This window comes from Dryobates pubescens, chromosome 10 (assembly GCF_014839835.1).
Source record: "Dryobates pubescens isolate bDryPub1 chromosome 10, bDryPub1.pri, whole genome shotgun sequence".
In the NCBI taxonomy this organism is placed as follows: Eukaryota; Metazoa; Chordata; class Aves; order Piciformes; family Picidae; genus Dryobates; species Dryobates pubescens.
This window is the reverse complement of record NC_071621.1, coordinates 24,269,628-24,295,513: the sequence shown is the minus strand read 5'-3', so window position 1 is coordinate 24,295,513 and position 25,886 is coordinate 24,269,628. Positions and strand designations below refer to the sequence as shown.

The 25,886-nt window shown below is 40.9% G+C and overlaps 1 protein-coding gene across 3 annotated transcripts in view; it reads right to left on the bottom strand.

The window, feature by feature from the left end:
- SPATA13 (spermatogenesis associated 13) overlaps positions 1–25,886 on the bottom strand; it is a 153,791-nt gene that overhangs the window by 50,122 nt on the left and 77,783 nt on the right. Inside the window, exon 1 of one of the 3 annotated variants that reach the window (XM_054164535.1) lies at positions 11,233–11,254. The exons of the other annotated variants lie outside the window; for them this stretch is intronic. The gene's annotated coding sequence lies outside the window, so the exon portion shown is untranslated. Of the gene's footprint in view, positions 1–11,232; positions 11,255–25,886 lie in introns of those variants that run through there. 3 annotated transcript variants of the gene reach the window in all.

Here is a 25,886-nt window from a genome sequence, read left to right as displayed (position 1 = left end):
CAGTGTAACTGATCCTCCCAGTAAACCAAAAGCATTTGGAAAAAGCCTCAGATCATCTACCACTCTGTTTCACCTTAGCAAAATATATTTAGCAGCTAGTTGATTATTTTATAGCAAAACAATCTGTAACATGGAAATACATTTTTGTTTAGTATTTAAGTTGGTCTGGGGCCCCATTGTGTTTGTGGTGCCAAAGACGGATTTCTCACTGGTGAACAAATCATCCTATTTCTCTAAATGTGGTTTGCTTTATTACACTTAAAGAGATGAATGTTGGAAAATAAGCACTTGCCAATCTGCAGGTTCTTTCAGATACTCATTCTTGGCTCTTAAGGCTGCCTTGCTGTCCCCAGACTGGAAAACTTTTTGGTTTGCCCCTGCTCCTCTAGATTTATCAGCAATAACAACATTTTATGCACAACCCAAACAGCTTTCATGCACTGTAAGGAAAATTTTGTGATACAGTGTCTTACAGCCCCGTGTCATGACTCCTGGCAAAAGCACGTAACAACTGGTAGTGCTTGCTCAAATAATTTGTTGTCCAAAAGTATTTCTGCATTTGCACTGGAGCAGTAGACATAACTAAAACTGCTTTAATGAACTCTATGAACTGTTTTAATGAATTCTATGATTCTAACTCAGGTACAAAGGAAATGGGACAACACAGGGTGGATGGCAGAGCAAACTCCCTAAAGAATTAACAAAGGCCATCGGCCCCACTGCCTCTATTCCGAGACTGGTATGACTGTACACACTGTAATTACTCCTCTGGAGAGCAGTATAGACATATTCTCAAAGGCAAGGTGTAGTTAGGGAGTGAGGCAAACAAATGGGCTTAAGGGATGTAGGTCAAATGAGGCAGCAAATAACTCTGGGAGTGACCACAGGATTGTCTAGCAGTCAGCAGCAACCTACCTGCTCAGGTCTTACTAGCCTCAGCTTTATGGTGCACTCCATGCACGGAGAAAGTTTTGAAGAATGACTCAAATGAGGTACTGAAGTGGTTGCTCTGCAGTGTTGAGCATGGGAAGCAAAGGGAGATTGGGACTGGAAACACTGACTGCAGTGGAGAGGGTCCATATGGACCATGGCTGGTGTGTTAGCATAGGGCTAGCTGGAGGAAGCTCTCGAGTCAGTGCAGACAAGAATTACCTGCTTCAGACTGTGGGAAAAGGAAGTTACTGAAGGGGGACTCAGTGACAGCACTGAAATGGCCAAGAGAATGATGTCAGCAGCATTATTAAGGAAAATCCTTTTTTTAATTTACATGAGACAAGAGCTGTATCAGAAATTAACTCTGAACACACCTTCAGCAGGTCTTGTAAACTTATCTCACAGTTTCCGTAGTATCTCTGAGGCATTTGTGCTGGTTGCTTAAAATCTCCTAACTATTTGAACCTGAATTGTAATGCATTTATGTTCCTATATTCCTGCACATTCCTTTCCATAAGTATCCCAATGACATCCATTACATTAATTTTTAACATCGTTTTTAATCCACCAGCCCCCTCAGAGAAAGGAACTCCCATTTCCTCCTGTGTCCTCTGTCTACCAGCTGGACAAAAAAACCAAAGCATTAAAAAAATACTGAGTGGAACTGAGACACTAATTTGGATTCCTCCTTTATCCAGCCAGCAATATTTCTAAAACATCAGAAATTCTGGTAACTGTGAGATCTGAACACTCCTGTCAAATATACTTGAAACTCATCAGCAGGTTGAGGAGACAGAAGTGATATAGGAAGATGTAAACAACATGCTCACAAGAAATTTGTGGGAAAAGCCATGCTAAAAAGCTCACTTCAGATAATTAGATAATAATAAAGTCTATGCTATGTTCTTTAAATGTTACTATATTTAATAAAGGAAATACCTAGAAAATTGCCATTACAAAGATAGCAGTACTTAGTCCATCAGGTATTTGTCAAGTCCCTGAAAATAATTGCTGCAGTTTTAATGTTCCAGACTTGCTTCCCATAGAACATCCATGACATGGTAGCACGCTTAAACCTTCTTCTAACTCTTGCAGCTTCAGTGAGCCACAGTCTTTCCTTCCACACATTCATACTATTTAGCAGAGCATGGATGCAGCACACTAAAGAGTATATCCGAGAGAAAGATTAGCATTCTGGACTGGAGACCAATAATTACTCAAAGATTTTCTTAATCTGAAATATTTTTATTTGGTTTTTTACCCTTTGTTGTTGTTGTTTTTGTAGTTTGGTTTGTTGTTAGGTTTTTTTTGTGGGTTTTGTTTTGTTTTGTAAGGCTGGGAAATGTACATAGTGTTTGGGTACCTTCACATCAATGTTTAGTAAAATGATGCAAAGCAAAGTTTTTCTGCTGCCATCAGAAGGCAAATCTTAGTATAAACTTAAACACTTTCCATCTTAGAATAGAATGGAATTAACCAGGCTGGAAAAGACCTTCAAGATCATCGAGTCCAACCTATCACCCAACACCACCTTACAATATTTGAAGAAAAACAAGCCACAGTGTTTACTCCAAGTTACAAAGCAAAGTTTCAGTAGATTCATCCTTTCTGTATAAAGTTTTTTCTACAATCCTAAAAAAAAAACCCCAAGATGCCATCCAAAGTTCTGATCAAAAATAGTGCTTTTCAAGTGGCATTCCTGGCAGGTTTTTCAGGTTGTTTGATTGTTTGTTTCTTGAAAAGGTTAATACTGTTTGCCGATGAGAATGCTTAAAAAGGTGTAAATAAGAACAAATTTCACAGGTATTTTGGAACACCTGAGCTATATACTGTGTTACTTGCAGACTAGTGCTTTGGCTCTAGATGAGTAACAAAGGCTGCAGTGAACTGAGAGGCAATGCCAGCATTATGTGTTACGGTTGACCAAGTACAGTAATTTCTGAAGAACTCCAAGAGTAAATTCCAGAGTGGTATGTGCATGAGATTTTAAAGAGTGATTTGACAATGGTCATCGCACTTACCAAAACAAAAATGAAATGCTTGCTTTAGAAGCTCTTAAGTCTGTAATTTAAAAAGAGGTTTAATGTGCATGTGACAAGGAATGAGAAGGATTATTCTGAGTGTAATACAGGTGGGAAAGGATTACAAAAAATGTGACATGGGAGAAAGAATATAGAGTCTTAATGGTGAAGTAGCAACACCCACAACCCAACTTTTGCTAGGCAGTGATACATCTCTTAGGTTGTTTTTTAAGAATAGATAAGGATGCATTAAAGTAATAAAGTCAATCAAATCTCAAAATCTGAAGTGAGAATGATTCCTTCTACCTAGTTTAGAAATCCTTTTTTCCACTCCCACAACTCTGTTATTTCTTTCATGGTTCTTTTATGAATGCTTTCGAAAAAGGTATTTTAGAGCAGTCCATTATTTATTTATTTATTTCAGATAGGTACTCTTAAATGAGAGTACTAAAAAGAAAGAGCAAAAAAGAGTAAGTTCAGGAAAACATAAAAGCATTTGTCCTACTTCAATAGCTCTCGGGCAAGATGGCAAAAGAAGTAAGTCTCTAAGACATATTCTAAATTAATAAGTGTCCAAATTTCATTATTAAGATGCAGGATCAGAGAAATAAGAGAGCTCTTTGCTTTAAATGACAGTGTCTTTTCCAGATTGCAGTACATGGCTAATGCTCCAGTTTTGCAATTTGCACCTTCCTTTTACATCCCAGGCAGATTCTACTGCAGGCAATTAACCTCCAAGGAATCTTTACACATTGCAGGTCCCACGGGGGCGACTGAGCTGAGTCACGCATCTATTAAAGTTAAAGGAAACTTCCCCACCGACTTCATTGACCACAGGATCAAGATCTCAATTTGTGCTGTTGAGAAATGAGGGAAGAGTAACATGTTTGTGTATGCAAGCTCAAACTAACATTGGCTGCTAATTATTTTACTTTGTTTCATATGTGAGCTGTGTGAAATTTATACAGGATTTTTCCATTCATGTATATCTGCTACTAACATACTACTAATAAATTGAAAGGGATTTTCCAAATTCAGGACCTTTGTCATCTTGGCACTGAAATAATCCATTCCAGAAAATGAATCATGTTGCTAAGGAAAACACTGAAAGGACAGCTTGGATTAAGTTGCTGTATTAACTTCTTGATTTGCTCAGTGAAAGTCATGGTTGCCCTCATGCAGGAGGCTGGTGTGCTACTTCCAAAAGGCCAGATCCTGTTGCATTTACTTTGCTGCCGATAAAGGCAATTACTGCCCAAAGCGAGAAAAGTTTATCACAATTTGGTCTAAATCACAACAGGTAACAAACTGTTTCCCCCTCTAATCTTTTTAAATGTGCTTTGCAGAGGTTGTTTCGCTGAGCTTGCTCAGCTCTGTTAAACACAGAGTCCTAATTTAGGGAGAACACAATAGCCCAATGGAGTGACGCCATCAATGAAAAATGACCCTTGTGTACCAGGTTACCATTATCCCATCTCCGAGTTGCTCTTACTCACCCACCTACACCACTACAGCTGCATGCAACTTAATGATGGCTTCAGCCTTTCAGGCTGCCAGAATGCTATTTATAACCCCACAGGGTCTGACTGCGATACTATTCTTTCTCCCCACCCTCAAGAGGCATTATTCAGGCAGCATGACATGAAGGGATGGCTGGTACTACAGAAGAGCAGTTTCCAATAAACAGATCATTGTGTTTGAACATAAAGAAGATGTCCAGTTACCAATTAGGAAGGCTGAATTCCACCTTTATTTTGTATCTCACAAAGTGCAAGATGCAGGAAGGAAAAGGACTGCGGAGATGTAAAGTAGACAAATAGGAAGCAAAAGAGACTAGTCAAAAACTTATCTTTCTTTTTTTCTCCCTTGCTTTCTATGCAGTGTATATTTTTTCTTTTTCTTTTTGTTTGGGGAAAAAAATAGTTACATTAGACTTTCTGGTAAATGGATGGACTGGTTGGGAGGAAGCAATGCAATCTCAGAAAGGTAGTTGGAATTGCCCCACTCTGCAACCATTTTCTTTCTCTTCCTTCTCTGCTCTGCCTGTCATCCTTTCCTATGTCACACCCTCTCTGGGGAGTGTGGTGGCCCTACAGCCATTCTGTATTTATTTTCCTTGCTCAAAATAATAGCATGTAAAAGTGACTATTAAGAGCTCTTTATCAACCTTCTTCCCCACCCACCTTAATTACCCAGCCATCCAGTCCTCTTTATTCAAAACTGTCCTTCCAAAATTACCTGATGATATGAAGGTGCCTTGTTATGCAACCAGGAGGCCAGAATAAATCAGTGGAAGAATAAATACATAGGGAAAGGATCTTGAGGAGTTTGAGGACTGAGGATCACCTGCAGCGGGTGTTTACACTGCTCAGGCCAGGGGCTGGAGTGACAGTGAGGAGCTGGCACATGTTGTACATTTTTTTCATGAGCTGTGTATTTGATTTCTGAGTGGTGGTGCTTCTGCCTGGGTAGGAAGCACAAGCAGCATCTAACCCTCACTTAAATCATCCAGCTGTCCTGAAGGGAGCAGGGATACAGCCATGCCACAGAAATATGGAATCCATCAGATAGCAGAAAAGATGGAAATGCTTTAAAAGTAAAGCAGTTACTGGACTTGATAAGGAATTATGCCACATCAGTAGAAATTATGTGAAATTATATAAGATCACCTTGCTTTTTTTGCTTATTATAATAAAATAACATGTCTCAGTGGAATAATTGGCCCAGCATGATGCAACAGAAATACCCAACTGGTGATAATGCAGCTGCACACCTTAGTTAACTCCGTGGTGGCCAGGACAAAAGGCCCTGAAAAATTACAGCTTTTGAACAGTGGACATCTCAGTAAGATAAAGAAAAGGACAAACAGGCAGCATTTGGGAGGAAGCACTGGGGGTGCTTCAAGAACCAGACAGCTGGGGCTTTTTTTTTTTTTTAATTGTTATCTGTACTTTTCTTTGTTTAGTCTCTTTTTACAATGACAAACTTGCTGTCTTTGTTACAGTCTGAGTTAAATTAACATTTATGGATACATTTCTTGTGCCAGATGATTGAATTACCATCTCCACCATTTTTCTCTTTCTTTTTTCAGGGGGAAAAAAAAAAATAATCTTGCTAATTCTGCCTCTAGTATGTCAACAATTTCTACTTTTTTAATTTACCCTATCACAGACCCAATTTAAGCAAAGTAGATACCAATGAAGTGCTACAACAACATTTATGTGCTGGGCCCTTTCAATAAGATTCATGCTCTGAATGTAGCCTGCCTGAAAACTCCAAAGCAAAGATAAGCCTTTAACTAATGGTCATTCCTCTCCTTCTCTGGTGCTGTACTAACTAACTAATTTCTTCTTTATTAATACTACGATCAAGAGTAATTTTTTAGTGTGGATGATAAAATTAAGCAAATTGTCTGTCTATTTTGGCAGGAAAATAAGGTGCCTGATTTTAAAGATGCAGAAAACACAATGCTGCTCACTTGAAAATTGTTTGTCTAGACACAAAATGAGCCCCATGAAAATATATAAATGTGAGGGTCTCCTACTCATCCTGTTGAAAACAGACACACAAACTAAGTTAGATCTTCTAGCAGCAAGTTACTCAAGGAAATCTCCTCTTGAAGGCTTGGGGTTTTTGTAATATTAAAATTGTTTCTAAGAGGTAATACAAATAATACATACTGACTGTCTCTGTAGGATATTGCTGCTGCACAAGTTAGGAAGATTTTGGTGGGAAATCAGAAGTTTGTTTAAGATCAGAACATTGGAATCATGTGGTTGTCTTCCTGTTAGAAAACTGGAAGAAAACCCAAGTTAATTAGTCTGAAATGGAGTTAGTTATGTATATCTAAGATTCCAAATGTCATAATTGTCTGAAATAAGTGGACCAGAACCAGTGCCCCATGAGACCTTCATGGCTCATAAGACCATATTCCTGTGAGTAGAGGTTGTACTGTTCTGGATTTTACCAGTATCATCTGAAAACAGTGGAACTCCATCTGAGGAAGGAAAGATCTCTTTATTGTTGAGGCTGGGGAAAAGGGATTCTCCATTTGGTTTCTCTCTGACCTTGGCAGTTCAGAACACTTTTCTCATCTTAATTGTCATATGTGTAAAATAAGTGATGATAAGAGTAGTAGCTTATAACCTGTGGGCCTGAAAGGACAAATCCATCAATGCCTTTCTGGCATTTTGATGAGAGCTAAAAAAGTGTATGCACAAGAGCATAATCCATTATCTAGCCATGAAGAAGACAAACCCTCAAGTCTAGCTTTTTGGAAGGAGTTCAGACTAAAGTGCCTATTTCAAGACTAAAGTGCCTGTTTCAAGACTAAATTGCCTATTTTGATGATGGCCCATTTATCTTCTAAACTGGAGTTTGCAGATCTGACTAATAATTTATGTCCTGTAAGAGTACAGTGTAACTCTGAACCTTTCAGATTACACACTTCCTTACTACAAAAGTTAACATTAGTGAGCTGTGTTTGCCTAAACATTGCAAACAGCAAAACAGCCATTCCCTTAACATGCTGAGGTACATAATTGAAATATTAAACTGGAGATGTGAGCCATGTTTCCAGCTCCAGTGTGAAAGAGAGACCACTTGCACCAATTCTTAGGATTGTCTTTTGTCTAAGCAATATTAAATGCCTAAGTCAGGACTCTTCCCATCTCTCTTTTTTCATGACATAATTCAGCAAACTGTCTGTTTCTGTGAGGAGTGGGATGGCTGCTTTGCTCTCCCGTTACCACATGCTAACCCAGAGATGCTGTCAGTCCCCACAGACCGCCTGTGATCTCTGTGGATGAAGGTAAAAGTCATGGCTTGAGCCAATCTGAGAGAATGCTGCCACATAAAGGGAGAGATGCTGGAGTGCCTTCTGCTTTTTCCTGCCAAGCTGTGAGTTGAAGCAGCTCCCCTGGCTGCACCCAAGCTGTTGCAGGACAGGAGGTAGAAGCAAACATACAAGAGCAAGGAGGAAAGCACAGGAAGGTGAGTGGAAACTCCTCCTTTTGCAAGCAACAGGGCTCCTGAAATTACTCCAGACTCAAAATTTGTCTCAGGAACCGACCAGAAGTGCTGTGAACTGGAGAGGCAGAACAGGGAAGTACCTTCAGCTTATTCCCTGTATGTTGTTCCAAGGATGTAGGGTGCCAGGAGATGTGGGTGTGAGGTGGGTGTATGGATGGGTGTCTGTAGCAGGTTTACAAAAGAGACACAAATGCAAATTCTGTGGCAGCATGCACACTCTCTGAAAAAGCAGAAAACTACTTTCTCCAGCAAATGGTTAAATGTATTTCCTATGAAGTGCCGTTGTATAAAAATAGTAGATTAAAATCAATCATTAAGGTAAACAGAGATTTAAATCTGCTGTACATTCCATCTCAGTTTCAATTCCAGCTTAACCACAAAAATAATGTAGTCCCAGTGCAAGGACACTGGAATTGCTCTATACCTCACAAAAAGTGCCATTTGTAAAATGCCTCAGTAAAGATGCCGTCTAACTCTTTTTTGATGCAAAAAAATTGGCAGGCCACTCTATGCTGGCCTCAATTCAGTCTCAGTGGTAGGATGAACACTGCATAGAGCCTAACATTTATTACTGTGCTGAAATTAGTTGGTCTAAAACCTGTTTTCATCAGTCTCTGCAGCAGCAGGGAACAGGGCCTCCCTGTCCGGCGCCTGCAGCCAAGCCAAATGCAGCATATGTTCAGCTGAGCCACTGGTGACACCCCCTGTCAGCATCTGGTAATTTTCCTAGCAGGGACAAGATGCACATGAAAGCTTTAACTCCGAGAAAAGCCACAGACAAATGCATTCCAGAATAATTGTTTTAACCAAAGAGTCAGAGGTGCACCTTTACAACAAGCCAATTTCAGCTCTCTGTAGTGTCAGTCTTATACTTTACCAAGAGAAGATGCTGAATTTACCAGAAATCCTGCTATCCTTCAGCTGATAAACAGCTCCTGTTCAGTGTTCAGCCCCCAGAGTCACAGATATTGCTGCCTGAGAAACACTGAAAGAACAGCCATCCTGCCCCATGCACAAAGTTCCATATCTTGATTTGCCAACACTTTGGTAAAATACACCCTATGAACACTTAGTAATAATTCAGAATTGACTATTACCTTTTTCATTGTCCATTTACAGAATGGGCAATGAAACATGTAACAGCCAATTCTATGAAAAAGGGAACAAAGGGAGTTTAGGCTCTCCAGAGAAACAAACTCTTCCTAAGGTTTGCAATAAAACATAGCAACTTCTACTAACCCATTTAATATCCTAATGAAACATACTCTCTTTACTCACCAGTCTTGCTTCTTTCACTGCTACAACACTGTTACTAGTGAAAACTAGCACGTAATTTTTAGCCAAATCTCATTTTACTGGAACCTCTAAGCTTTTGAGAGCTTATTAGTCCAGATTTAACCCGATATTAAATGAGAGGAGATTGAAATCCAGGCTTTACAGCAAGTATTTAACAGATTTGCTAACACATAGTAAAGAAAAGGAATTAGCATACAACCAACCCCAGGCTCATTTCCCCTAAACCAGGAGCTGTTTTCCCAGGGAGGATATTGAGTACTTGTGACTACTTTCTGCTGCAATATTCTTATATGGGATCATGTGGTGCCTCCATCCAGTGCTGAAGGTTTTGGAAAACACTGGCATCACAGTTCAACTCTTGTTCCCATAAACTTCCACCTATTTCCCCACTTTCTTTTTAGTGGGCAAACAACTCAGTGTTGCTAGATTAGCTAACTGTGCTTACAGTTCCACAGAAACCACTCTAATCTACTGAAGACTCCTAAAAGCTCTGTTTTGTTTGGGTTTTTTGCTTATCCCCCAGATAAAGCACAGCAGCCGACATCACATTGCTCCAAGAAAATCGTACGTCATTGAGTTGCTTAATTTTCAGTCTACTTGCATGCTGATTTCATACTCTGATTTCAGCTATAGTACATCACCAGAGCTGGGGTCTTGTAAGGGTTTTACATATGATTCTTTTCTATTACATGCTTAAAAATCTGATTTCAGCTTTAGTACATCACCAGAGCTGGGGTCTTGTAAGGGTTTTACATATGATTCTTTTTTATTGCATGCTTAAAATCACACCAAGCTCAAGAGATAATCCACACATAAATGCAACTGACAGTTAACTTGTGGGAATGAGGGCAAAGGCCAGCATTGTGATTACTCTTTTTGAAGAGAGATGGTTATTAACAGACAGAGGTGACTGAATTACGGTGAGATTCCTCCAACATTCCCATAGCAGAGCTGTGCCTTGCTTTTTGGCCAACCCTAAGTACAAGTCCGAATGCAAAATTCAGGTTTGTTTTTTCAGTTCCTAATTACCACTATTTACAGGTGATACTAAGACCAAAATCAAAGAGCACCTCCTCGCTTGCCTAGCATGGTAGGGTGTTGAATAGGGGAGGCAGGGATTGTCTTTTTTGGTAATTAATTTTCCTTGCAGGTAGATGAAGTTAAACCCAGTTGCTTAAAGGCTTCAGGCCACAGGGTTTTTTTTTGGTGTGTGGTTGTTTGGGGTTTTTTTCTGGCAAGCAATGGAAGACTATGGTCTTCACCTGCATATAAACCAGGAAGAATAACTTTTTAGAAACAATGTTACAGCACTTTCTCTGTGCCATATTTGTCTGATTTTACCATGCACACACAATTCTCCCAAAACAAGTTTCAGAGAAAGAGTAATAATTAATACTCTAGTTTGCACAGGCTATACCATATCTTGGTTTTATTAAGATGCATTTGACTAATAACTAATAATCCTGGCTTCCCAAAATTTAAGCAACAAACCAGCTTAGTATCCTTTGGGGAATCCTACATTGCAAAATGCCCAACTCACAGCAGAGGACAGTAGTACAGCCCAATGCCATCGGTGGCAATGCATCAATGCAGGCACTGCCAGCGTCTCTGGCTGGGTGGGCTTCTGCCCACAGTGGTTCCAGAAAGCTGAGGTAATGCCAGGGAATCTGCCACTGCTAGTGGGATCCCCTTGAAGCTGCAGTGCACAAAGCATCCTGTTGTACAGCACATAAGCGCAGCAATGTATAAAGCCCAAATGTTTTTGCTAGATGAACTGCAGAGATCATCTGCAGCTCTAAAAAACCACATACAGCTTGTCAGCGGGGCAAAGCACACCACAGCCAACACACAAAGGATTAAACATTAGTCTCAGTCACCATGGCTTTGTACTTAATTGGAACAACTAATAAAACCATAATTGTAAAATATAATTAATTACCACCATACATACCCAAATGTTTATGTCTTCCAGCGGCTATGAAATCTGGTTTTCTGGATAAGATTTAATCTAAATGTCTGAAAATCCATCACACAAAATATTGCCCAGTTACAGTATGACCCTTGTTCCAGAAAATCTGTTTGGTTTTTGAAAAAGCTTAATGTTGCCTGGATTCAGGGCTCAGTCCTGTGAGGTACTGAGTACCTTGTAAGCCTTTAAACGCCCCTGGGAGGGAAAGGGACTCAGCATGAGCCAGAAGCCGTCAGTCCCTTGTGGGATCGAGTCTCAAGTTAATATATAACAAATGGCTGCACAGCCGTGTGTGAAATGAGCAAGTTAAACATACACTTAAAATAAGTGTAACAAGAGAGAAGCAAGCATATTTACAGGAGCATTTAATTAGAATCTTTGTGCTGAATAGTCTCCTATGCAGCATTCCTACGTATTTACCATATGAAAGCAAAGGTTTGGGGAGTGTTCTAGTGAAATTAAAACTAAACATCTAAGGCAGAAATATCCTAAACGTGCAACCAAAAACTCCTAGTTAAATATTGTGCAAACTGTGAGCTGGTTATTATCAGCTGGCATCTACCCTAAGGAAATGCACCTGACAGTGTGGACAAAATGGATGACCCAAAATGGCCCGTGCTAAATATACACCTGCAAAAATGAAAACAACAACAAACCTCAACATTTTACCACTCAGATCTAGTATTTTCAGGTGGCAGCAGCAGCACAAAATGCCAAAATCATACCTGGACATTTACTGTAACAAATTAAAGAGGTAGAAACCAAGGGTATAATTATGTGTTTGAGCTCTGCAAAGCACCGCAAGAAAGTAACTGGGTGTGCAGAAGGCAGGTGGGGGGCACAGTTATCCCAGTGACAGAACAACTCCGTGCAGAAAACCAGTTACACCCTGCTTTAAAGATGAGACCTGTGCTTCCCTGCTTTTGCTGGCTGGTGTACTGAAGGAGCAGCTACATTCTCCTGGAGACCCACATTGATCCCAAGAGCCTGTCATCACATACAGAATTGTAGAACGCCCCTGGCTTTGTGCTCTCCAGTCACAAGGAACTGTGCAGCTCCCTCCTCTATATCCTTATACAGAAAATGAAGCAATATATAACACAAGTTCTGTTAGAATGTGATTAAATCTTCTTATTGCCTCAGGAGAAGAAATAGTAGCTTCCAACCACTATTTTTCCTGAATTGGAGTAGTAAAATATGAAGAATAACTGCATTGTGAATGCAAAAGAACACTTAGTTCCAAGAGAAATTAATTTCAGCCTTACATTTCTTGGAATTACTCTGTGAATAATCACCAGGAGAATTTTTAATGGCAATATTATATTAATCTCTCAAAGTAGAAATGCCAACAGATTCCCTTAATGATAGATTTACCTATCCAAGACAATTTTCAATACTCAGTTAATAATTTATACTGAAATATGAGGTTTCACATATGTCTCATGCAATAATTTGGAATTCAGATATTATTGAATTCCCATTAATGAATCACATGAATTTTAGCTGAAAGATCTACTGGAATCTCAATACCAAGGAAACTAACTATGTGGGAGTGTAAACACAGAACTACAATTCCATAATGTTTGACTCAAAACCTTCTGTAAAAAGAATGAAGCAATCTTCTCACTGCTGATCTCTTCTCTTGCAAGGCTGGGCTTTTACCATTTTAAGCCTTCTGAGCCAGATACAATGCCCATTAATGTCAAGGGGACTTTCCTCTGCTTTATAACTATAAAAATTATCATCAAGGCTAAGTCCAAGTAAGTTTCATAGTCTCAAATCACTCTCCAGGGTGTTCATCTACAACGCTGCCTCCTGAATGTTGATTTTGATCATGGTCTGGGTGTGCACTGAGGGGGAGGGAAGAAGATACCACATCTTGCTTTGTGGTTTGAGCTTTTATGAGAAATTGAAATGCAAATAGTACTACATGGCACAAGGGGATCTCCAGGTACTTTACAAGTGTAAATAGAAGTATTGGGATTTGGTCACACATGAAAACTAAAAATAAGGAATAACAGACACATATGTGATAAATACCTTTTCTTGTAATTCCAGCCCACAAAACCTTGCTTATGCTTAGGATATCAAATGCTGTTATAGAAGACAGACTTATGTTTAGAGAGCTGTATGATGCTTAACTTTCTGGTGAGACCAGCACCAAAATACAATCCAGTTGTGGCAATTCTAACTATAATAGCTTGATGGGGTTCCTGCTTAGAGGACAGTGGATAGTAATATCTATACCAGAATTGCATCTGCAATCTCAAAATCTTCAAGTACATTACAAGTTTAAGTAAGTTGAATCTTTTGTGTGTATGAAGCTTGTTACATTTTTTCTTTTCTTTTCTCTTTTCTATTTTTTTCCTCTTCTCTCCTCTCCGAACCTCTCCTCTCTGAACCTCTCCTCTCCTCTCTGAACCTCTCCTCTCCTCTCTGAACCTCTCCTCTCCTCTCTGAACCTCTCCTCTCCCAGAAGTTTCCTTCACAATTTAAACATTTCAGATTTTAATCTGATTATTTGAGATGCTGACATCCCAAATGTGAACTAGTCAAAATACAAAAGCAGTGTTGAGATTTTGGTGAAGAATATTATGGAGAATAATCTCTAGAACAAAGAATAATCAGCAGAGGAAATGTGTATAAAAAAAAATTACTTAAGGAAAATCTCAAGAGTTAAAGCAACCAAAACAGCAAGAGGGACCTACAGAAAGCCAGTAACTGACCAGTCAGAATAACCTAGTTAAAAATTACCAGGAAATCAGAACTAGCCAGGCTAATGACCTCATTTTTAGAAATGCAATACTGCTGTGTACTACTTCCATCCTAACCTTTTTTATCCAAGTTTGTACTATAAACTACAAAAGCACATTTCCAAAATTAGTGGGATTTAGGGGCTTATATTAACTGCACAAGTCAAAGCAGAAACAGGGAAAATTTATCTCAGTGGAAAGTAACTTCCTTGTACCAAAATGATTTTTACTGTTTGAAATTGTGACAATTTCAAATCACTACCAAAGGAAATATAAATACCTGGCTTATTGAGATCTAAGTACCAAAACTGAGCAAATGTCCAAGTGGGTGAAGTGTAGTGGACTTACATTTTAGGTCTGAGTACCTGCTATTCCCTTACCCTCAGTTTATGCCAAAGCTTTCACCATAGTCAGAACACAGGAAAACAGCGAAGAAAGAAATTGGAGGGGAGTGGGGTGGTGGGAAGCAGACACGTCTCTATGTTGCTATATCAATTACATATTACATTAAGGAATCTCAATCTTAAAAGCTCCACACAGTACAAAGCAGGTCCTGTAAGAAGGTCAACACTCTGTGCAAACATTCAGCACCGTCCATAAGACCAATTCATCACCAGGTCATACAAGGCAATTAGGCCTGAACACTGGATGCAGAGGTGAGAAGATTAACCACCACTACCTGAAAAGATGTTTTAAGTGATCTTGGTTTATTTTTAACAATATATTAAAGCCCTTGAGAAGATTAATTCTTCCACTGAAGAGCTGAGTACCTTGCTGCTCTAAGATAAACTGATGTACTAATTGAGTCCTCAGCACAGGAATATTCTCTGTGGGACTTGGGAGTGATATGGCTTTGACATGGCTATTGTCAGCACAGAAAAAACACCACTGTCCTTTGCCCCAAAAGTCTGATTTCTTTGCAACAGGTTCCTGTAATTTTCTCTCCTTCTTTCTCTTTGATGGCATTACATAGAAAACATGCAACAGATTGCGTCCATGAAAGCAAAACCTGTTTATGTGTGTTCTCCAATAATAAGGATCTTCATAATGAAGAGTGTAAAACAGTCATCAAGGACATTATCTATTCAGTACAACCAGTGGTGAATAAGGGAGTTTCTTACACTAACATTACAGTGCAAGTGATAAAATACTATTTATTTTAAAGATACCATATGAGATGACAATATTTAAAATAGAACCAGGTACACTGGAAATAAACAGTGAAAGATTCAGGAAAACATTTCTGAATCTCATTCTCAGGAGAAAGCTGCTGGGTGGGACTTGCTGCATTAGAATGGAACAAAAGTCATCTATCCAACTCTCATCTCCAAATGGCTTAGGGAGGAACAAGAAACAAGATGAATACAGAAAAAAAATTTTCTCTATTTTACTTTTCCATCTTCTGGCAGTCTAAAGTTTAGAGTCTTCCTACCTAAATCGGAGCCTGAATGCAGAATACACTATTTTCTAGTTCTGCTGGGATATTCTTGCATGGATTTTTCTGGTTCTTTTCTATCTTTCTCATCCTCACATTTCACTGAATTCCCATAATTAATTGGTATCCTGGGTGAAATGTATTCACAGTATCACAGTAACTAAGGTTGGAAGAGACCCCAAGGATCATCAAGTCCAACCTGTTCCAACAGATCTCACGACTAGACCATGGCACCAAGTGCCACGTCCAATCTCCCCTTGAACACCTCCAGAGACGGCGACTCCACCACCTCCCTGGGCAGCCCATTCCAATGACGAATGACTCGCCCAGTGAAGAACTTTCTCCTCACCTCGAGTCTGAACCTCCCTTGGCACAGCTTGAGACTGTGTCCCCTTGTTCTGGTGCTGGTTGCCTGGGAGAAGAGACCAACCCCCTCCTGTCTACAACCACCTTTCAGGTAGTTGTAGAAGGCAATGAGGTCACCTCTGATCCTTCTCTTCTCCAGGCTAAACAATCCCAGAATTCCCTGTGATTTGATTTTAATCTCCTGCCCAGGTGATGCTGTGTCTATTTGAAAACCTAGTCCTGCTGGAGGGTGCTAAGAGCTGGGTTCCTCCAGCCCCACAGACATGGGTGTTGAAAGAGGTGAAGTAACAAACAGGAAGGATGGGTTTCCAGGAGAGAATGAGAAAGGGGAGAAGACATGGCAAGAGGACTTATAGGCAGATATGCAAGACACTTTCAAACCAACTTTCAAGCATTAATTTTGTACTGTGAAAACCCAGTCAAACTTCCCATTAGTCATCCATTTCCCAAACTGATGCTATCAGTGAGAAAATTAATTTTAAACAAGGTTTCTATACAAGATTTGTCTTTAAAACTTTTGCATTGATTTTACTTTCCTAGCTGGTGCAACCTAATGTATCATCAATCATCATCATTGGCATCACTATTATTATTGGGTTTTCTTCTTGTCTTTGCTGGGTAGCTGGGTGAACTGTTGAACGTCTGAACTTTGAGCATCACAACAGACTGTTACTTTCTACTGTCCCATGCACATAAAAGTCTTCTTTGTTTTCCATCCTAGGAAATGGAGGACATGTGAAAGAGAGTATGTAAACAGCGCTGGGAAGTTTAAACCAGAATCGTAGAATACAAATCAAGTAGAAACCACTGGGATGATTAATTTATTAAAACCTCTGCTCCTTAACTTAATGAGGAAAACAAAGTAAGAAAGCTGACCAAGATAAAGAATAAATGAATTACTTATTAAATCTAACAGGTTGCAGACGATGACTAGTGGGCAAATGAAGGTCACCTTTAGCTAGAGTTCAGTGGCCTAGTCCAATAGGATAGTTTGGCTGAATAAAAGGAATGAGTTGGGTTTACATGAGAGAGCTGGTTCTTGTGCACCCCATTAACTCTTACTTGATGCTACCTGTGCACACAGCAGTAGTAAAGACAGACTCCAAAAAGCAATGCTGTTTGAAAGGAGCATATGTAAGGTTAGCCCTGTGCAGAGGCAAAGCCAGGTTACAGTGTCATTAAACTGTTCTTCAACTTAACTCCTTTAACATAATCAAATTCAGTAGATTTTCAGGGAGCAGAAAGCATTTGCATAACACAACGAAATAAGAAAACAAGAAAGAAAAAGAACAGAAATGGCAAGTATGACATTCTTACTGTGTAGGAAAAATCCAGGATGAAATCAGAGTCTTGCCTTGAAGGCAGCAGCAATGGTTCCACAGACTCCAGTACAACCACAGGCCAGATACTTTCTAGCTGACTCTCAGATACGGATGAAAGATGTGGCACGAAGAGAGACATTTCAGACATAAGTGATACTGTCTAAGTGTTAATCTTTCTCACCTCTCCCGTGAAGGGCTAATAGGTAGATTGGAGGAAGCTGTATATATTAGCAGGGTCTGAAGTTGCTCCTGGTTGGATGCAGAATAAATGAGGTAAACTGTCTGGGACTCAGAATTCATTCTCTCTGCAATACTTTTATACATAGATATTCATTTGGTTGGGTTTTTTGGTGTTGGATTTTTTTTTCCCCTACAATAACTATATCTTCTGCCACTTATTAGCCCTATGAAATCTCATCCCATTGGCCTCTGCTCACCCATCCAGACTGTCAAGGTCATTCTGCAGGGCCCTCCTATCCTCCAACAGATTGACGCCTGCTCCTGACTTGGTGTCATCTGCAAACTTACTGGCAATGCACGCAATCCCCTCGTCCAGATCATCAATAAAGATATTAAACAGGATGGGGCCCAGCACTGATTCCTGGGGGACACCACTAGTGACTGGTTGCCAGCTGGATGTGGCACCATTCACCACCACTCTCTGGGCTCAGCCCTTCAGCCAGTTCCACATACAGTACTAACACTTAGAGAACAACAGCAAAACCTAATTCTCTGAAGACCAAATAATAGAAAGGATTGTCCTCTCCTTGAACACAATATTAGCCAAAATGAGACATTTCATGAACATTAGAAAGAATGATTAAAGAATGTTGCAAATACAGACTGATACCATGTGACTGAAGAATAGAAAATGTGGTGCTTATATATTTAAGAAACAGGCAGAGGGTTGTCTGGGAAATTAACTGACTTTAGTTTATGGCTCTGACCTCAATAATATTTCACAGTCAAATCCAAAGGCAAGACTGCTGAGAGAAAGTTAAGGAGCTTTGCTCCAAGACAACAAAAAATGTGTACCATAAAGGAGTAGGTGATGTGAGACAGGAATGGCAGTCAGAAGATGAGGGTAATACAATTTCAGGGATCAAACAGGAATCCAGGATATGGAAAAAAACAGTGATGTGATGCTTATGAATGTTGCAGGCAGGGCAAACACCACTGAGGCCTGAGGAGATCTCTCACTGTACATGTAATTATGCAGCCCTTTGCCTCCGCAGAACACTGGTCTGCCATACCCAGTGATGGTGACCCCTTCCTTCTTCCTGTCTTGTGGTTTTAGAGCTCCATTCTGTAAGGAGCTACAGACCACAAGACAGTGGCAGAAGATATAGTTATTGCAGGGGGAAAAAAATCCAACAGCAAAAAAACCCAACCAAAAAAGTATATATAAAAAAGTATTGGAGAGAGAATGAATTCTGAGTCCCAGACAGTTTACCTCTTTGCTTCCTCCTGATGAGGATCACTTCTGAATGATGGGGGTGGGGGAGGGAACTCAGAATGTTTCCCTGGTTTTATCTCTGAATTACTATTCATCACCACTGGCTATCTCTTCTCCAGAGAAAGACTTTGAATTGTTTTCTGTAGTATAGCTTCATAGCCTGGCATTTGTATTTGAGATGAGATTCCCCAAAGCTAATGGATTTCTCTCTAATTCAGGGGTGTGGGTGTTGTTTGTTTTCTAGGTTTTTGCTTTGATGGTGGAGAGAGCTAAAATTGTGTGGGTCTGGGGTTTTGTTATTGAATAGTCAGCATGGATCAGCTGATGACTCAAAGCCCATGGGAAAAGGTTGCAAAGCCCCTCCCCCCACCCCCCCAAAAAAAAAATCTGCTGTTCCAGCCTTTACCTTGCTCAGCAAGGTGAGCCTCTCAATGCCCCAAGACCTATAGTCACACAGCTCTCCTGACACATACAGGACATAACACATAGGAGCTATTAAAACTCTGCCTTTGGGGAATTCATATAAGGAAGACTTACAACCAATGTATCATAACAGCCTTTGCATTCTCATTACCTACCAGTACATCCACCTGCTGTTCATCATTAAAATCATATATATATGTGTTTGCACTTGTGTGTGTATAATTATCCATCACAGCATTCTTGGATTATTACCGTGCGAGACCTAAACATGCATGAATCAGGTTCACACCTTGAAGACATGCTTGTCTCAGTATTTTGCAGTGTTATGATACTCTAGGGGAGAGCTGTCTCTCTGTGTTCTGCAGGAAAAACACACAACTATATTGTTTTAAGAAGCGATGCCAGCTATTAAAGCTCTACAGAGAGTGATAAACATTTCACATTTACGAATAAAATATCTGAATCAGCAGATTTGTACTCATGTGACTTTCCTTTTTGCTTCACTTGCTAATTGGTCAGTTGTGCCAGGTGTTTTGTTTAAAACTAGATCAGACCAAGTCATAAAATAACATTTCAGTGTTTCAGGTTGTGCAATTTGGGATACTTGGTTTACATGGTGTAAAATTAAGCTTCGAGTATATTGCCTTGTGAAACTGGAAATGTCTCTCTGAGCAGACTATCTGTATGCTGCCTCAACAGTGCAAAGCACACTAATTTCCTTTGACATGGGGTTGCTTTTGCAAGTTGTAGAAAAGGGTCTTAAGAATTCCCCTGCTGAATCAATCCATTACACCACTGCCATTCGAAAGCTGTCCACACCTCACGGTGCATATGAAGATTGCTCCTGCACTATACTGCCATGGCAGTTCACCCACAGCTGTAATTCTCATCTAGTTGGGAAGCTTGTTAAAATCCTCTAATTAAAAACCTGTGTGGCCTTATTTAGAATAGAATAGAATTAACCAGGTTGGAAAAGACCTTTGAGATCATCAAGCCCATCTTGCAGCCCTTGACACTTTCATCTGAGACACATATAGGTGTGGTAATCTTCTGTATCACAGAGGACAGGAAGAGCATTAGTGGCCATCTCCTAGAGACTTCATCTTCCCACAAATACTTAGGGTTTTGACATTTGTTTGCTTTGAATGGACTACAATGAAAGATTTGGAATCATTAACTGAACAGGTAACAGCTAAAAAACAATTCAACCTCATTTTCTTACAATAACATTTTTTAAAGACTCCAAAAATAGAAATATTTCTGATACAGTCACATTAAATGGTTCTAATAAGCATAAATAATTTCCCCTTATTCCTTTCCCTTTAAGAATTTCATCCAAAGAATGCTCATCCAACTCATTAAGAGTCAACAACTTTTTATCTGAATAACAGACTTAGCTTATCAGAGCTGCCTCATAAACTCTTGGAAATGAGTTCTGCTTTTGTCCTTCTACGGCTCTGGAGATGGAATATGCAGAGAGAAAGGCATCAAGGACTGGCAAAACACAGCATTCCCTGAGTGATGGAATCTAAAGGACTGTTGTGTTTAGATGACAAAAACTACACAAGAGACAGGGACTGCTAAGCAGATGCAGAGCATTGTTGATGTTCTTTTCAAATCTCATAGGACAACATGTTAGGATTCTTACAAGAAGATAAACAAAATCGTATAATTAAATATGAAATTCTCCAACAAGGTTTGTGACACCTCTGAGAAGAGATGACTCTTAATGCCAATATCAGGAATGATACTGCAATTTGGAAGAAAGGTGATAAGTACCAAATTAGTCAGTCACAACTTTGGCATGTTTCACTTCTTTTGAGACTTGCTTGCTGATTGTACTAATCCACACAAAGGCAAAAGGGTTTGGAAAGGATTTACAAAGTATACAAGGAAATCTTAATTTCCATCTCTCCTTGAGAAATGCATCTAACAAATGGACTGTGTCTTCAGATATTAAGCATAGCAATTTACTTCATCTAAAGACATGGAAGAGGAGGGGGAGGGGAAACTAGCTTGGGTTTAAGGTCCCTTATTAGCCTTACCTGCTCAAATACACATCGTATAATTGAACTCAGCCCACTGATCCAGCCAGACCAAGTGCCTCTGTAGAGCCTTTCTAAGCCCAAGCTGACCAACACTCCCTCCCACATAAGTGTCATCTGCAAACTTACTGATGGTGCACTCAACCCCCCTCAACCAGATATTGATAAAGATACTAAGCAGAACTGGCCCAAACACTGAGCCCCAGGGAACACCACTTGTGTTCTCTGCCAATTGGATTTAACTCCATTCACTGCCACTCTTTGGGCCTGGCCATCCAGCTGGTTTTTCACCCAGCAGTGTCCACCCATCCAAGCCATGAGCAATCGGTTTCTCCAGGAGGATGCTGTGGGAGACAGTGGGAGACTGTCAAATGCTTTTCTGAAGTCCAGGTAAACAACATCCACTGCCTTTCCTTCATCCACCAAGCGGGTCACCTTCTCATAGAAGGAGATCAGGTTTGTCAGGCAGGACCTGCCCTTCATGACCCCATGGCAACTGGGCCTCATCACCTGTTTGCCCTGCACACACTGCATAATGGCTCTCAAGATGATCTGCTCCATGATCTTCCCCAGCACCAAGGTCAGACTGACAGGTCTGTAATTTTCCATTTTGATGCAGTCAAGCCCATACAATGATATGGTACCTTACCCACAGTGTGTCACTGCAACACCTATGTTGTGATGTGAGCCATCTGATTGTGGAAGGGGAAGAATCTAATCATGAAGGCACGTGTCCAAGATCAGCCAAGTTCCAAATCAAATCCAGCAACAAATCATAGAATCATAGAATCAACAAGGTTGGAAAAGACCTCAAAGATCATCAAGTCCAACCTGTCATCCACTCATGACCACAAGAGGACAGAGTCTCAGGCTGCACCAAAGGAGGTTTAGGTTGGATGTTAGGAAGAAGTTCTATACAGAGAGAGTGATTGCCCATTGGAATGGGCTGCCTGGGGAGGTGGTGGAGTCGCCGGCATCGGAGGTGTTCAGGAGGAGACTTGATGGGGTGCTTGGTGCCATGGGTTAGTTGTTTAGGTGGGTTGGATTGGTTGATGGGTTGGACGTGATGATCTTGAAGGTCTCTTCCAACCTGGTTTATTCTATTCTATTCTATTCACTAGACCATGGCACCTAGTGCCACGTCCAACAAAGATACTGCCTAGCAATAAGGTTTATCTTAGGAGAATTTAATACTCATGTGAGGCAGAAGAAAGAAACTTGAACCTGGAGCTCTTATCTGTGAGATTAGCTGCAGTGAGACAGAGTGAAAGCCCACCAAGATGGGAAAAAGTCTGCAGAAGTGAGACTCAACCAGACCACTAACCTTTGCCTGTTCAGGAAGGCTAGCCAGGATCATTCTACTACTAATACAGTGGTAGTGACAGGACATGCTTACGTGGATGTCTTTGCTGGGCTGAAGGCTTTCATGTGACAGACAGTCAGGGAAGGAAATGTCACAAGGGACTGATGGCCCTAGCACGTGGGACAGAGTGTGCACTGCACCAAGAGGGGCTGTAGGCTTTCACCCACTTCCTCTGACCCCCTTGCAAACCTCTGAGCTGAAGATATATAAATTACTACCATAGTTTTACTGATATATTTTCACATACACAAACTGTGACACAACACAATTTATCCTCATTTGAGGATTCCTCTTTATAGCCATTTATAGATCTTAATGTGTCCATCAATCACATCTCAAGATCTGAGCTGTTGGACACACAGCTGTCAAAAAACTTCTGAGAAAAAATGTTAAAGGGAAAAAAGCAACCCTCCTCACGTTAAACTTTGTAGGGTAAGAGGACCCACTGGTTGCTTTGACAGCTGCTTGTGTGGAGGAAATGTGCTTGGAACTCTGCATGAACCCTGGAAAGATGTAAATCCAAGAAGCTCTTTTGTTGATTAATATCACTGTGGAGCCTGAGGCATTCCTTGGGAATCTGTCATGGGTCCAGCAGGTCTAGGGAAGTTCTTTTACCTCTCTACTCTGCCCTGGTGAGACCATACCTGGAATAATGTGTTCAGTTTTGGGCTTCCCAGTTCAAGAGAGACAGAGAACTGCTGGAGAGAATCCAATGGAGAGCCACAAGAATGATTAGGGGACTTGAGCATCTCCCCTATGAAGAGAGACTGAGATCCCTGGGGCTGTTTAGTCTTGAGAAGACTGAGAGGAGATCTCATGAATGTGTATAAATATCTGAGGGGTGGGTGTCAAGTGGAGGAGGCCAAACTCTTTTCAGTGGTGCCCAGTAGTAAGACAAGGAACAATAGGTTCAAGCTTGAATGTAGAAGATTTCACCTCAACATGAGGAGAAACTTCTTTACAGTGAGGATGACGGAGCACTGGAACAGGCTGCCCAGGGAGTTGGTGGAGTCTCCTTCTCCGAAGACTTTCAAAACCCACCTGGATGCATTCCTGTGCAGACTACCCTAAGTGATCCTGCTTTGGCAGGGGGATTGGACTTGATCTCTTGAGGTCCTTTCCAACCTCCAATATACTGTGATACTGTGATGACAGAGTGCTCACAGGGGTGGCTTGAGGAAAACAGCAGACCCAAAGTGGTGGCAGAGCAAGAAGCAGGAGTTGTCCAGTGATTGTGAACACACACTAAAGCAGAAGTGGGATATGGGGTAGGAGAGCAAGAGTGGACCAGGCTGGGGGAGATGTGAAAAGTTATGGGGAAAGACCATCACATCAGAAGAGGTTGGGAAGAGCAAGAAGCAAGGGGGTGGGAAGAGAAAGCTATAAGGGGTCCAGTGAGGCCTGTGGATGGTGATGGAGAAGTGAGTCAGCAAGGGGAAACTGTGCATTCCCAAGAGATTCCTCTCACCTTGGTACTGTAGGAAAACTTAAGGAAATAGCTTAAACAAAGGAGCAAAGAGCTACAGTAATGTGGGAAAGGCAGGCAGAAAGAAGGCAATTTAACTGAAACAGTTTTCACACAGTTTTTCACAGGATTTGTTTAAGCTTGAATGAAACAAAAGCAGCCCAAGGCACTTAAAGCTCACAGGGTGAGCCAGCAAATATCCAGCTCACCTGAGGTCTCTGGCCTTGGCAACACTGTGAGTGCTTTATTTTCACTCATGTTAAACCTTTCATGAACAATTTCTCCAATGCATTAAGTGTAAACACACTTTCCTTTTGCATAGGTAAGTATTTGTTCCTACCCCTGTGATTTCCTCTCCTAAGTCAACTATTTTTATGTGTGGAACCACTGAAAGAAAACAAGTCTGAAGCTTCTCATTAATTACTGAGTTTCCCAGGACTTCTCCTGCAGTGTCTGGAGCCAGAATCCCATGCCACACATTTTATTTTGTGAAGTCCTTCCATTTTATGACTCTTGGAACAACTGGTCATGTTTATTGATCTTTCCACACAGCTGTTTTTTTTCTTGTAGGAGCACTGAGATGTTTTTTTGGTGGCCTAATACATGAGGCCCCATGTGTCTCTGTTAAAGTGGGCTTATTGATCTCAGAAGGCTGCAACTTTTTAAGATTCAGAGTTTGTGGTGAAAAGGAAGCAGAAAATGCTACACACTGGCTTCACTTTCACTGTAAAAAAATGTGCTTGTGTGATGAATTCCAAAATCCCATGATTAAACTAGCCCAAACAAGACTAGCTGTGATACAATAGGACAGAGTGGAGGAACTGCAAGAGACTTGTGCTAGAAAAAAGAGGGATGAGAAGTGGGCAGCTAGACAGGAGAAAAGCGATGGAGCATCCACACAGAACAACTCCAGCTACACACAGGCATCTCCCAGCACATCTCATGTACAAGGCAGCACTGAATCACTGAATTCTCAGCAACTTCTACTATTCCTCATCCAGCTGAACTAATTTTACTGGATCAGACATGAGCAAGAATGATCTCATGTAGATAGAAGATGTGTCTCATGCGACAGCAAAAATTACAAGTGCTCACAACCCCAAAATAACCCCAAACTTGGGATAGCATCACCCAGTTGTGGATTATGTTTCAGAGTTTTCCGAGGGCTTTAGGCACACGAGACTCCAGAGATTAACACCCCTGTGGCTGTAGTCAAGGTTCAGATTTGGAGGGGTGAGTGTGCCTGCTCATAAGGCCACCTCTCTGGCAAGGGTGCCCTCACAAGCCACAGAAATGCAGCCACCCCTTGGACACAGCAGCAACCGTCACACAGACGTGCTTGGAGGCTTCTGGATGTAACAGCACCAGGATGCTGGTGAGGGCAAAGGAGAGGCAAAGGAGGAAAGAGCAGGAAAGGAAACTTCTCAGAGAAAATTGCTGTCTTACCTCTCTGCCGACTCCTCAGCGCAGCAATCGCTTGCATATATAAATCTTTACTTCAGAAAACGGATAAGGATCTCAGCTCAGCACGAAGAACAGTAGGAGTGTTCTCATTCTTCCTTGAAATGCCCCACCCCCTCTCTGAACAGCCCAGGTTACCCTCCGTGAGGAACTCCAGCTTTCCGCGGCTCCTCCGAGCTCTTGGGGGTCTCCGAAGGAGACGCCGCACCCCGGAGCTGTTCTTGAGCTTCCCCTGCGCTCAGGGGGAGGAACAGCTGGAAGAGTCAGCACAACACGCTCCATAAATTTTCCCTCAGCCTTCTGCAGACGTAAGTCCTTGAGAAAAATGCCTAAATCTTGTCGTTTGTTGACATAGTAACCACGCTTAAGTTTTTGCCTCCCTCAGAAGCCATTTGCATAAAACAATTCTTTACGAGGAAGATTTGTCCAGCCTGCAGCAGGCTGCTTTATGCGGTTTCATTTGTCTAAGGAAGAAATAAAGAAAGTGATTGTTTAAAAACCAGAGACTTCACAGACCCCCCAGACCAAGGGATTGTTTCCTTACAGC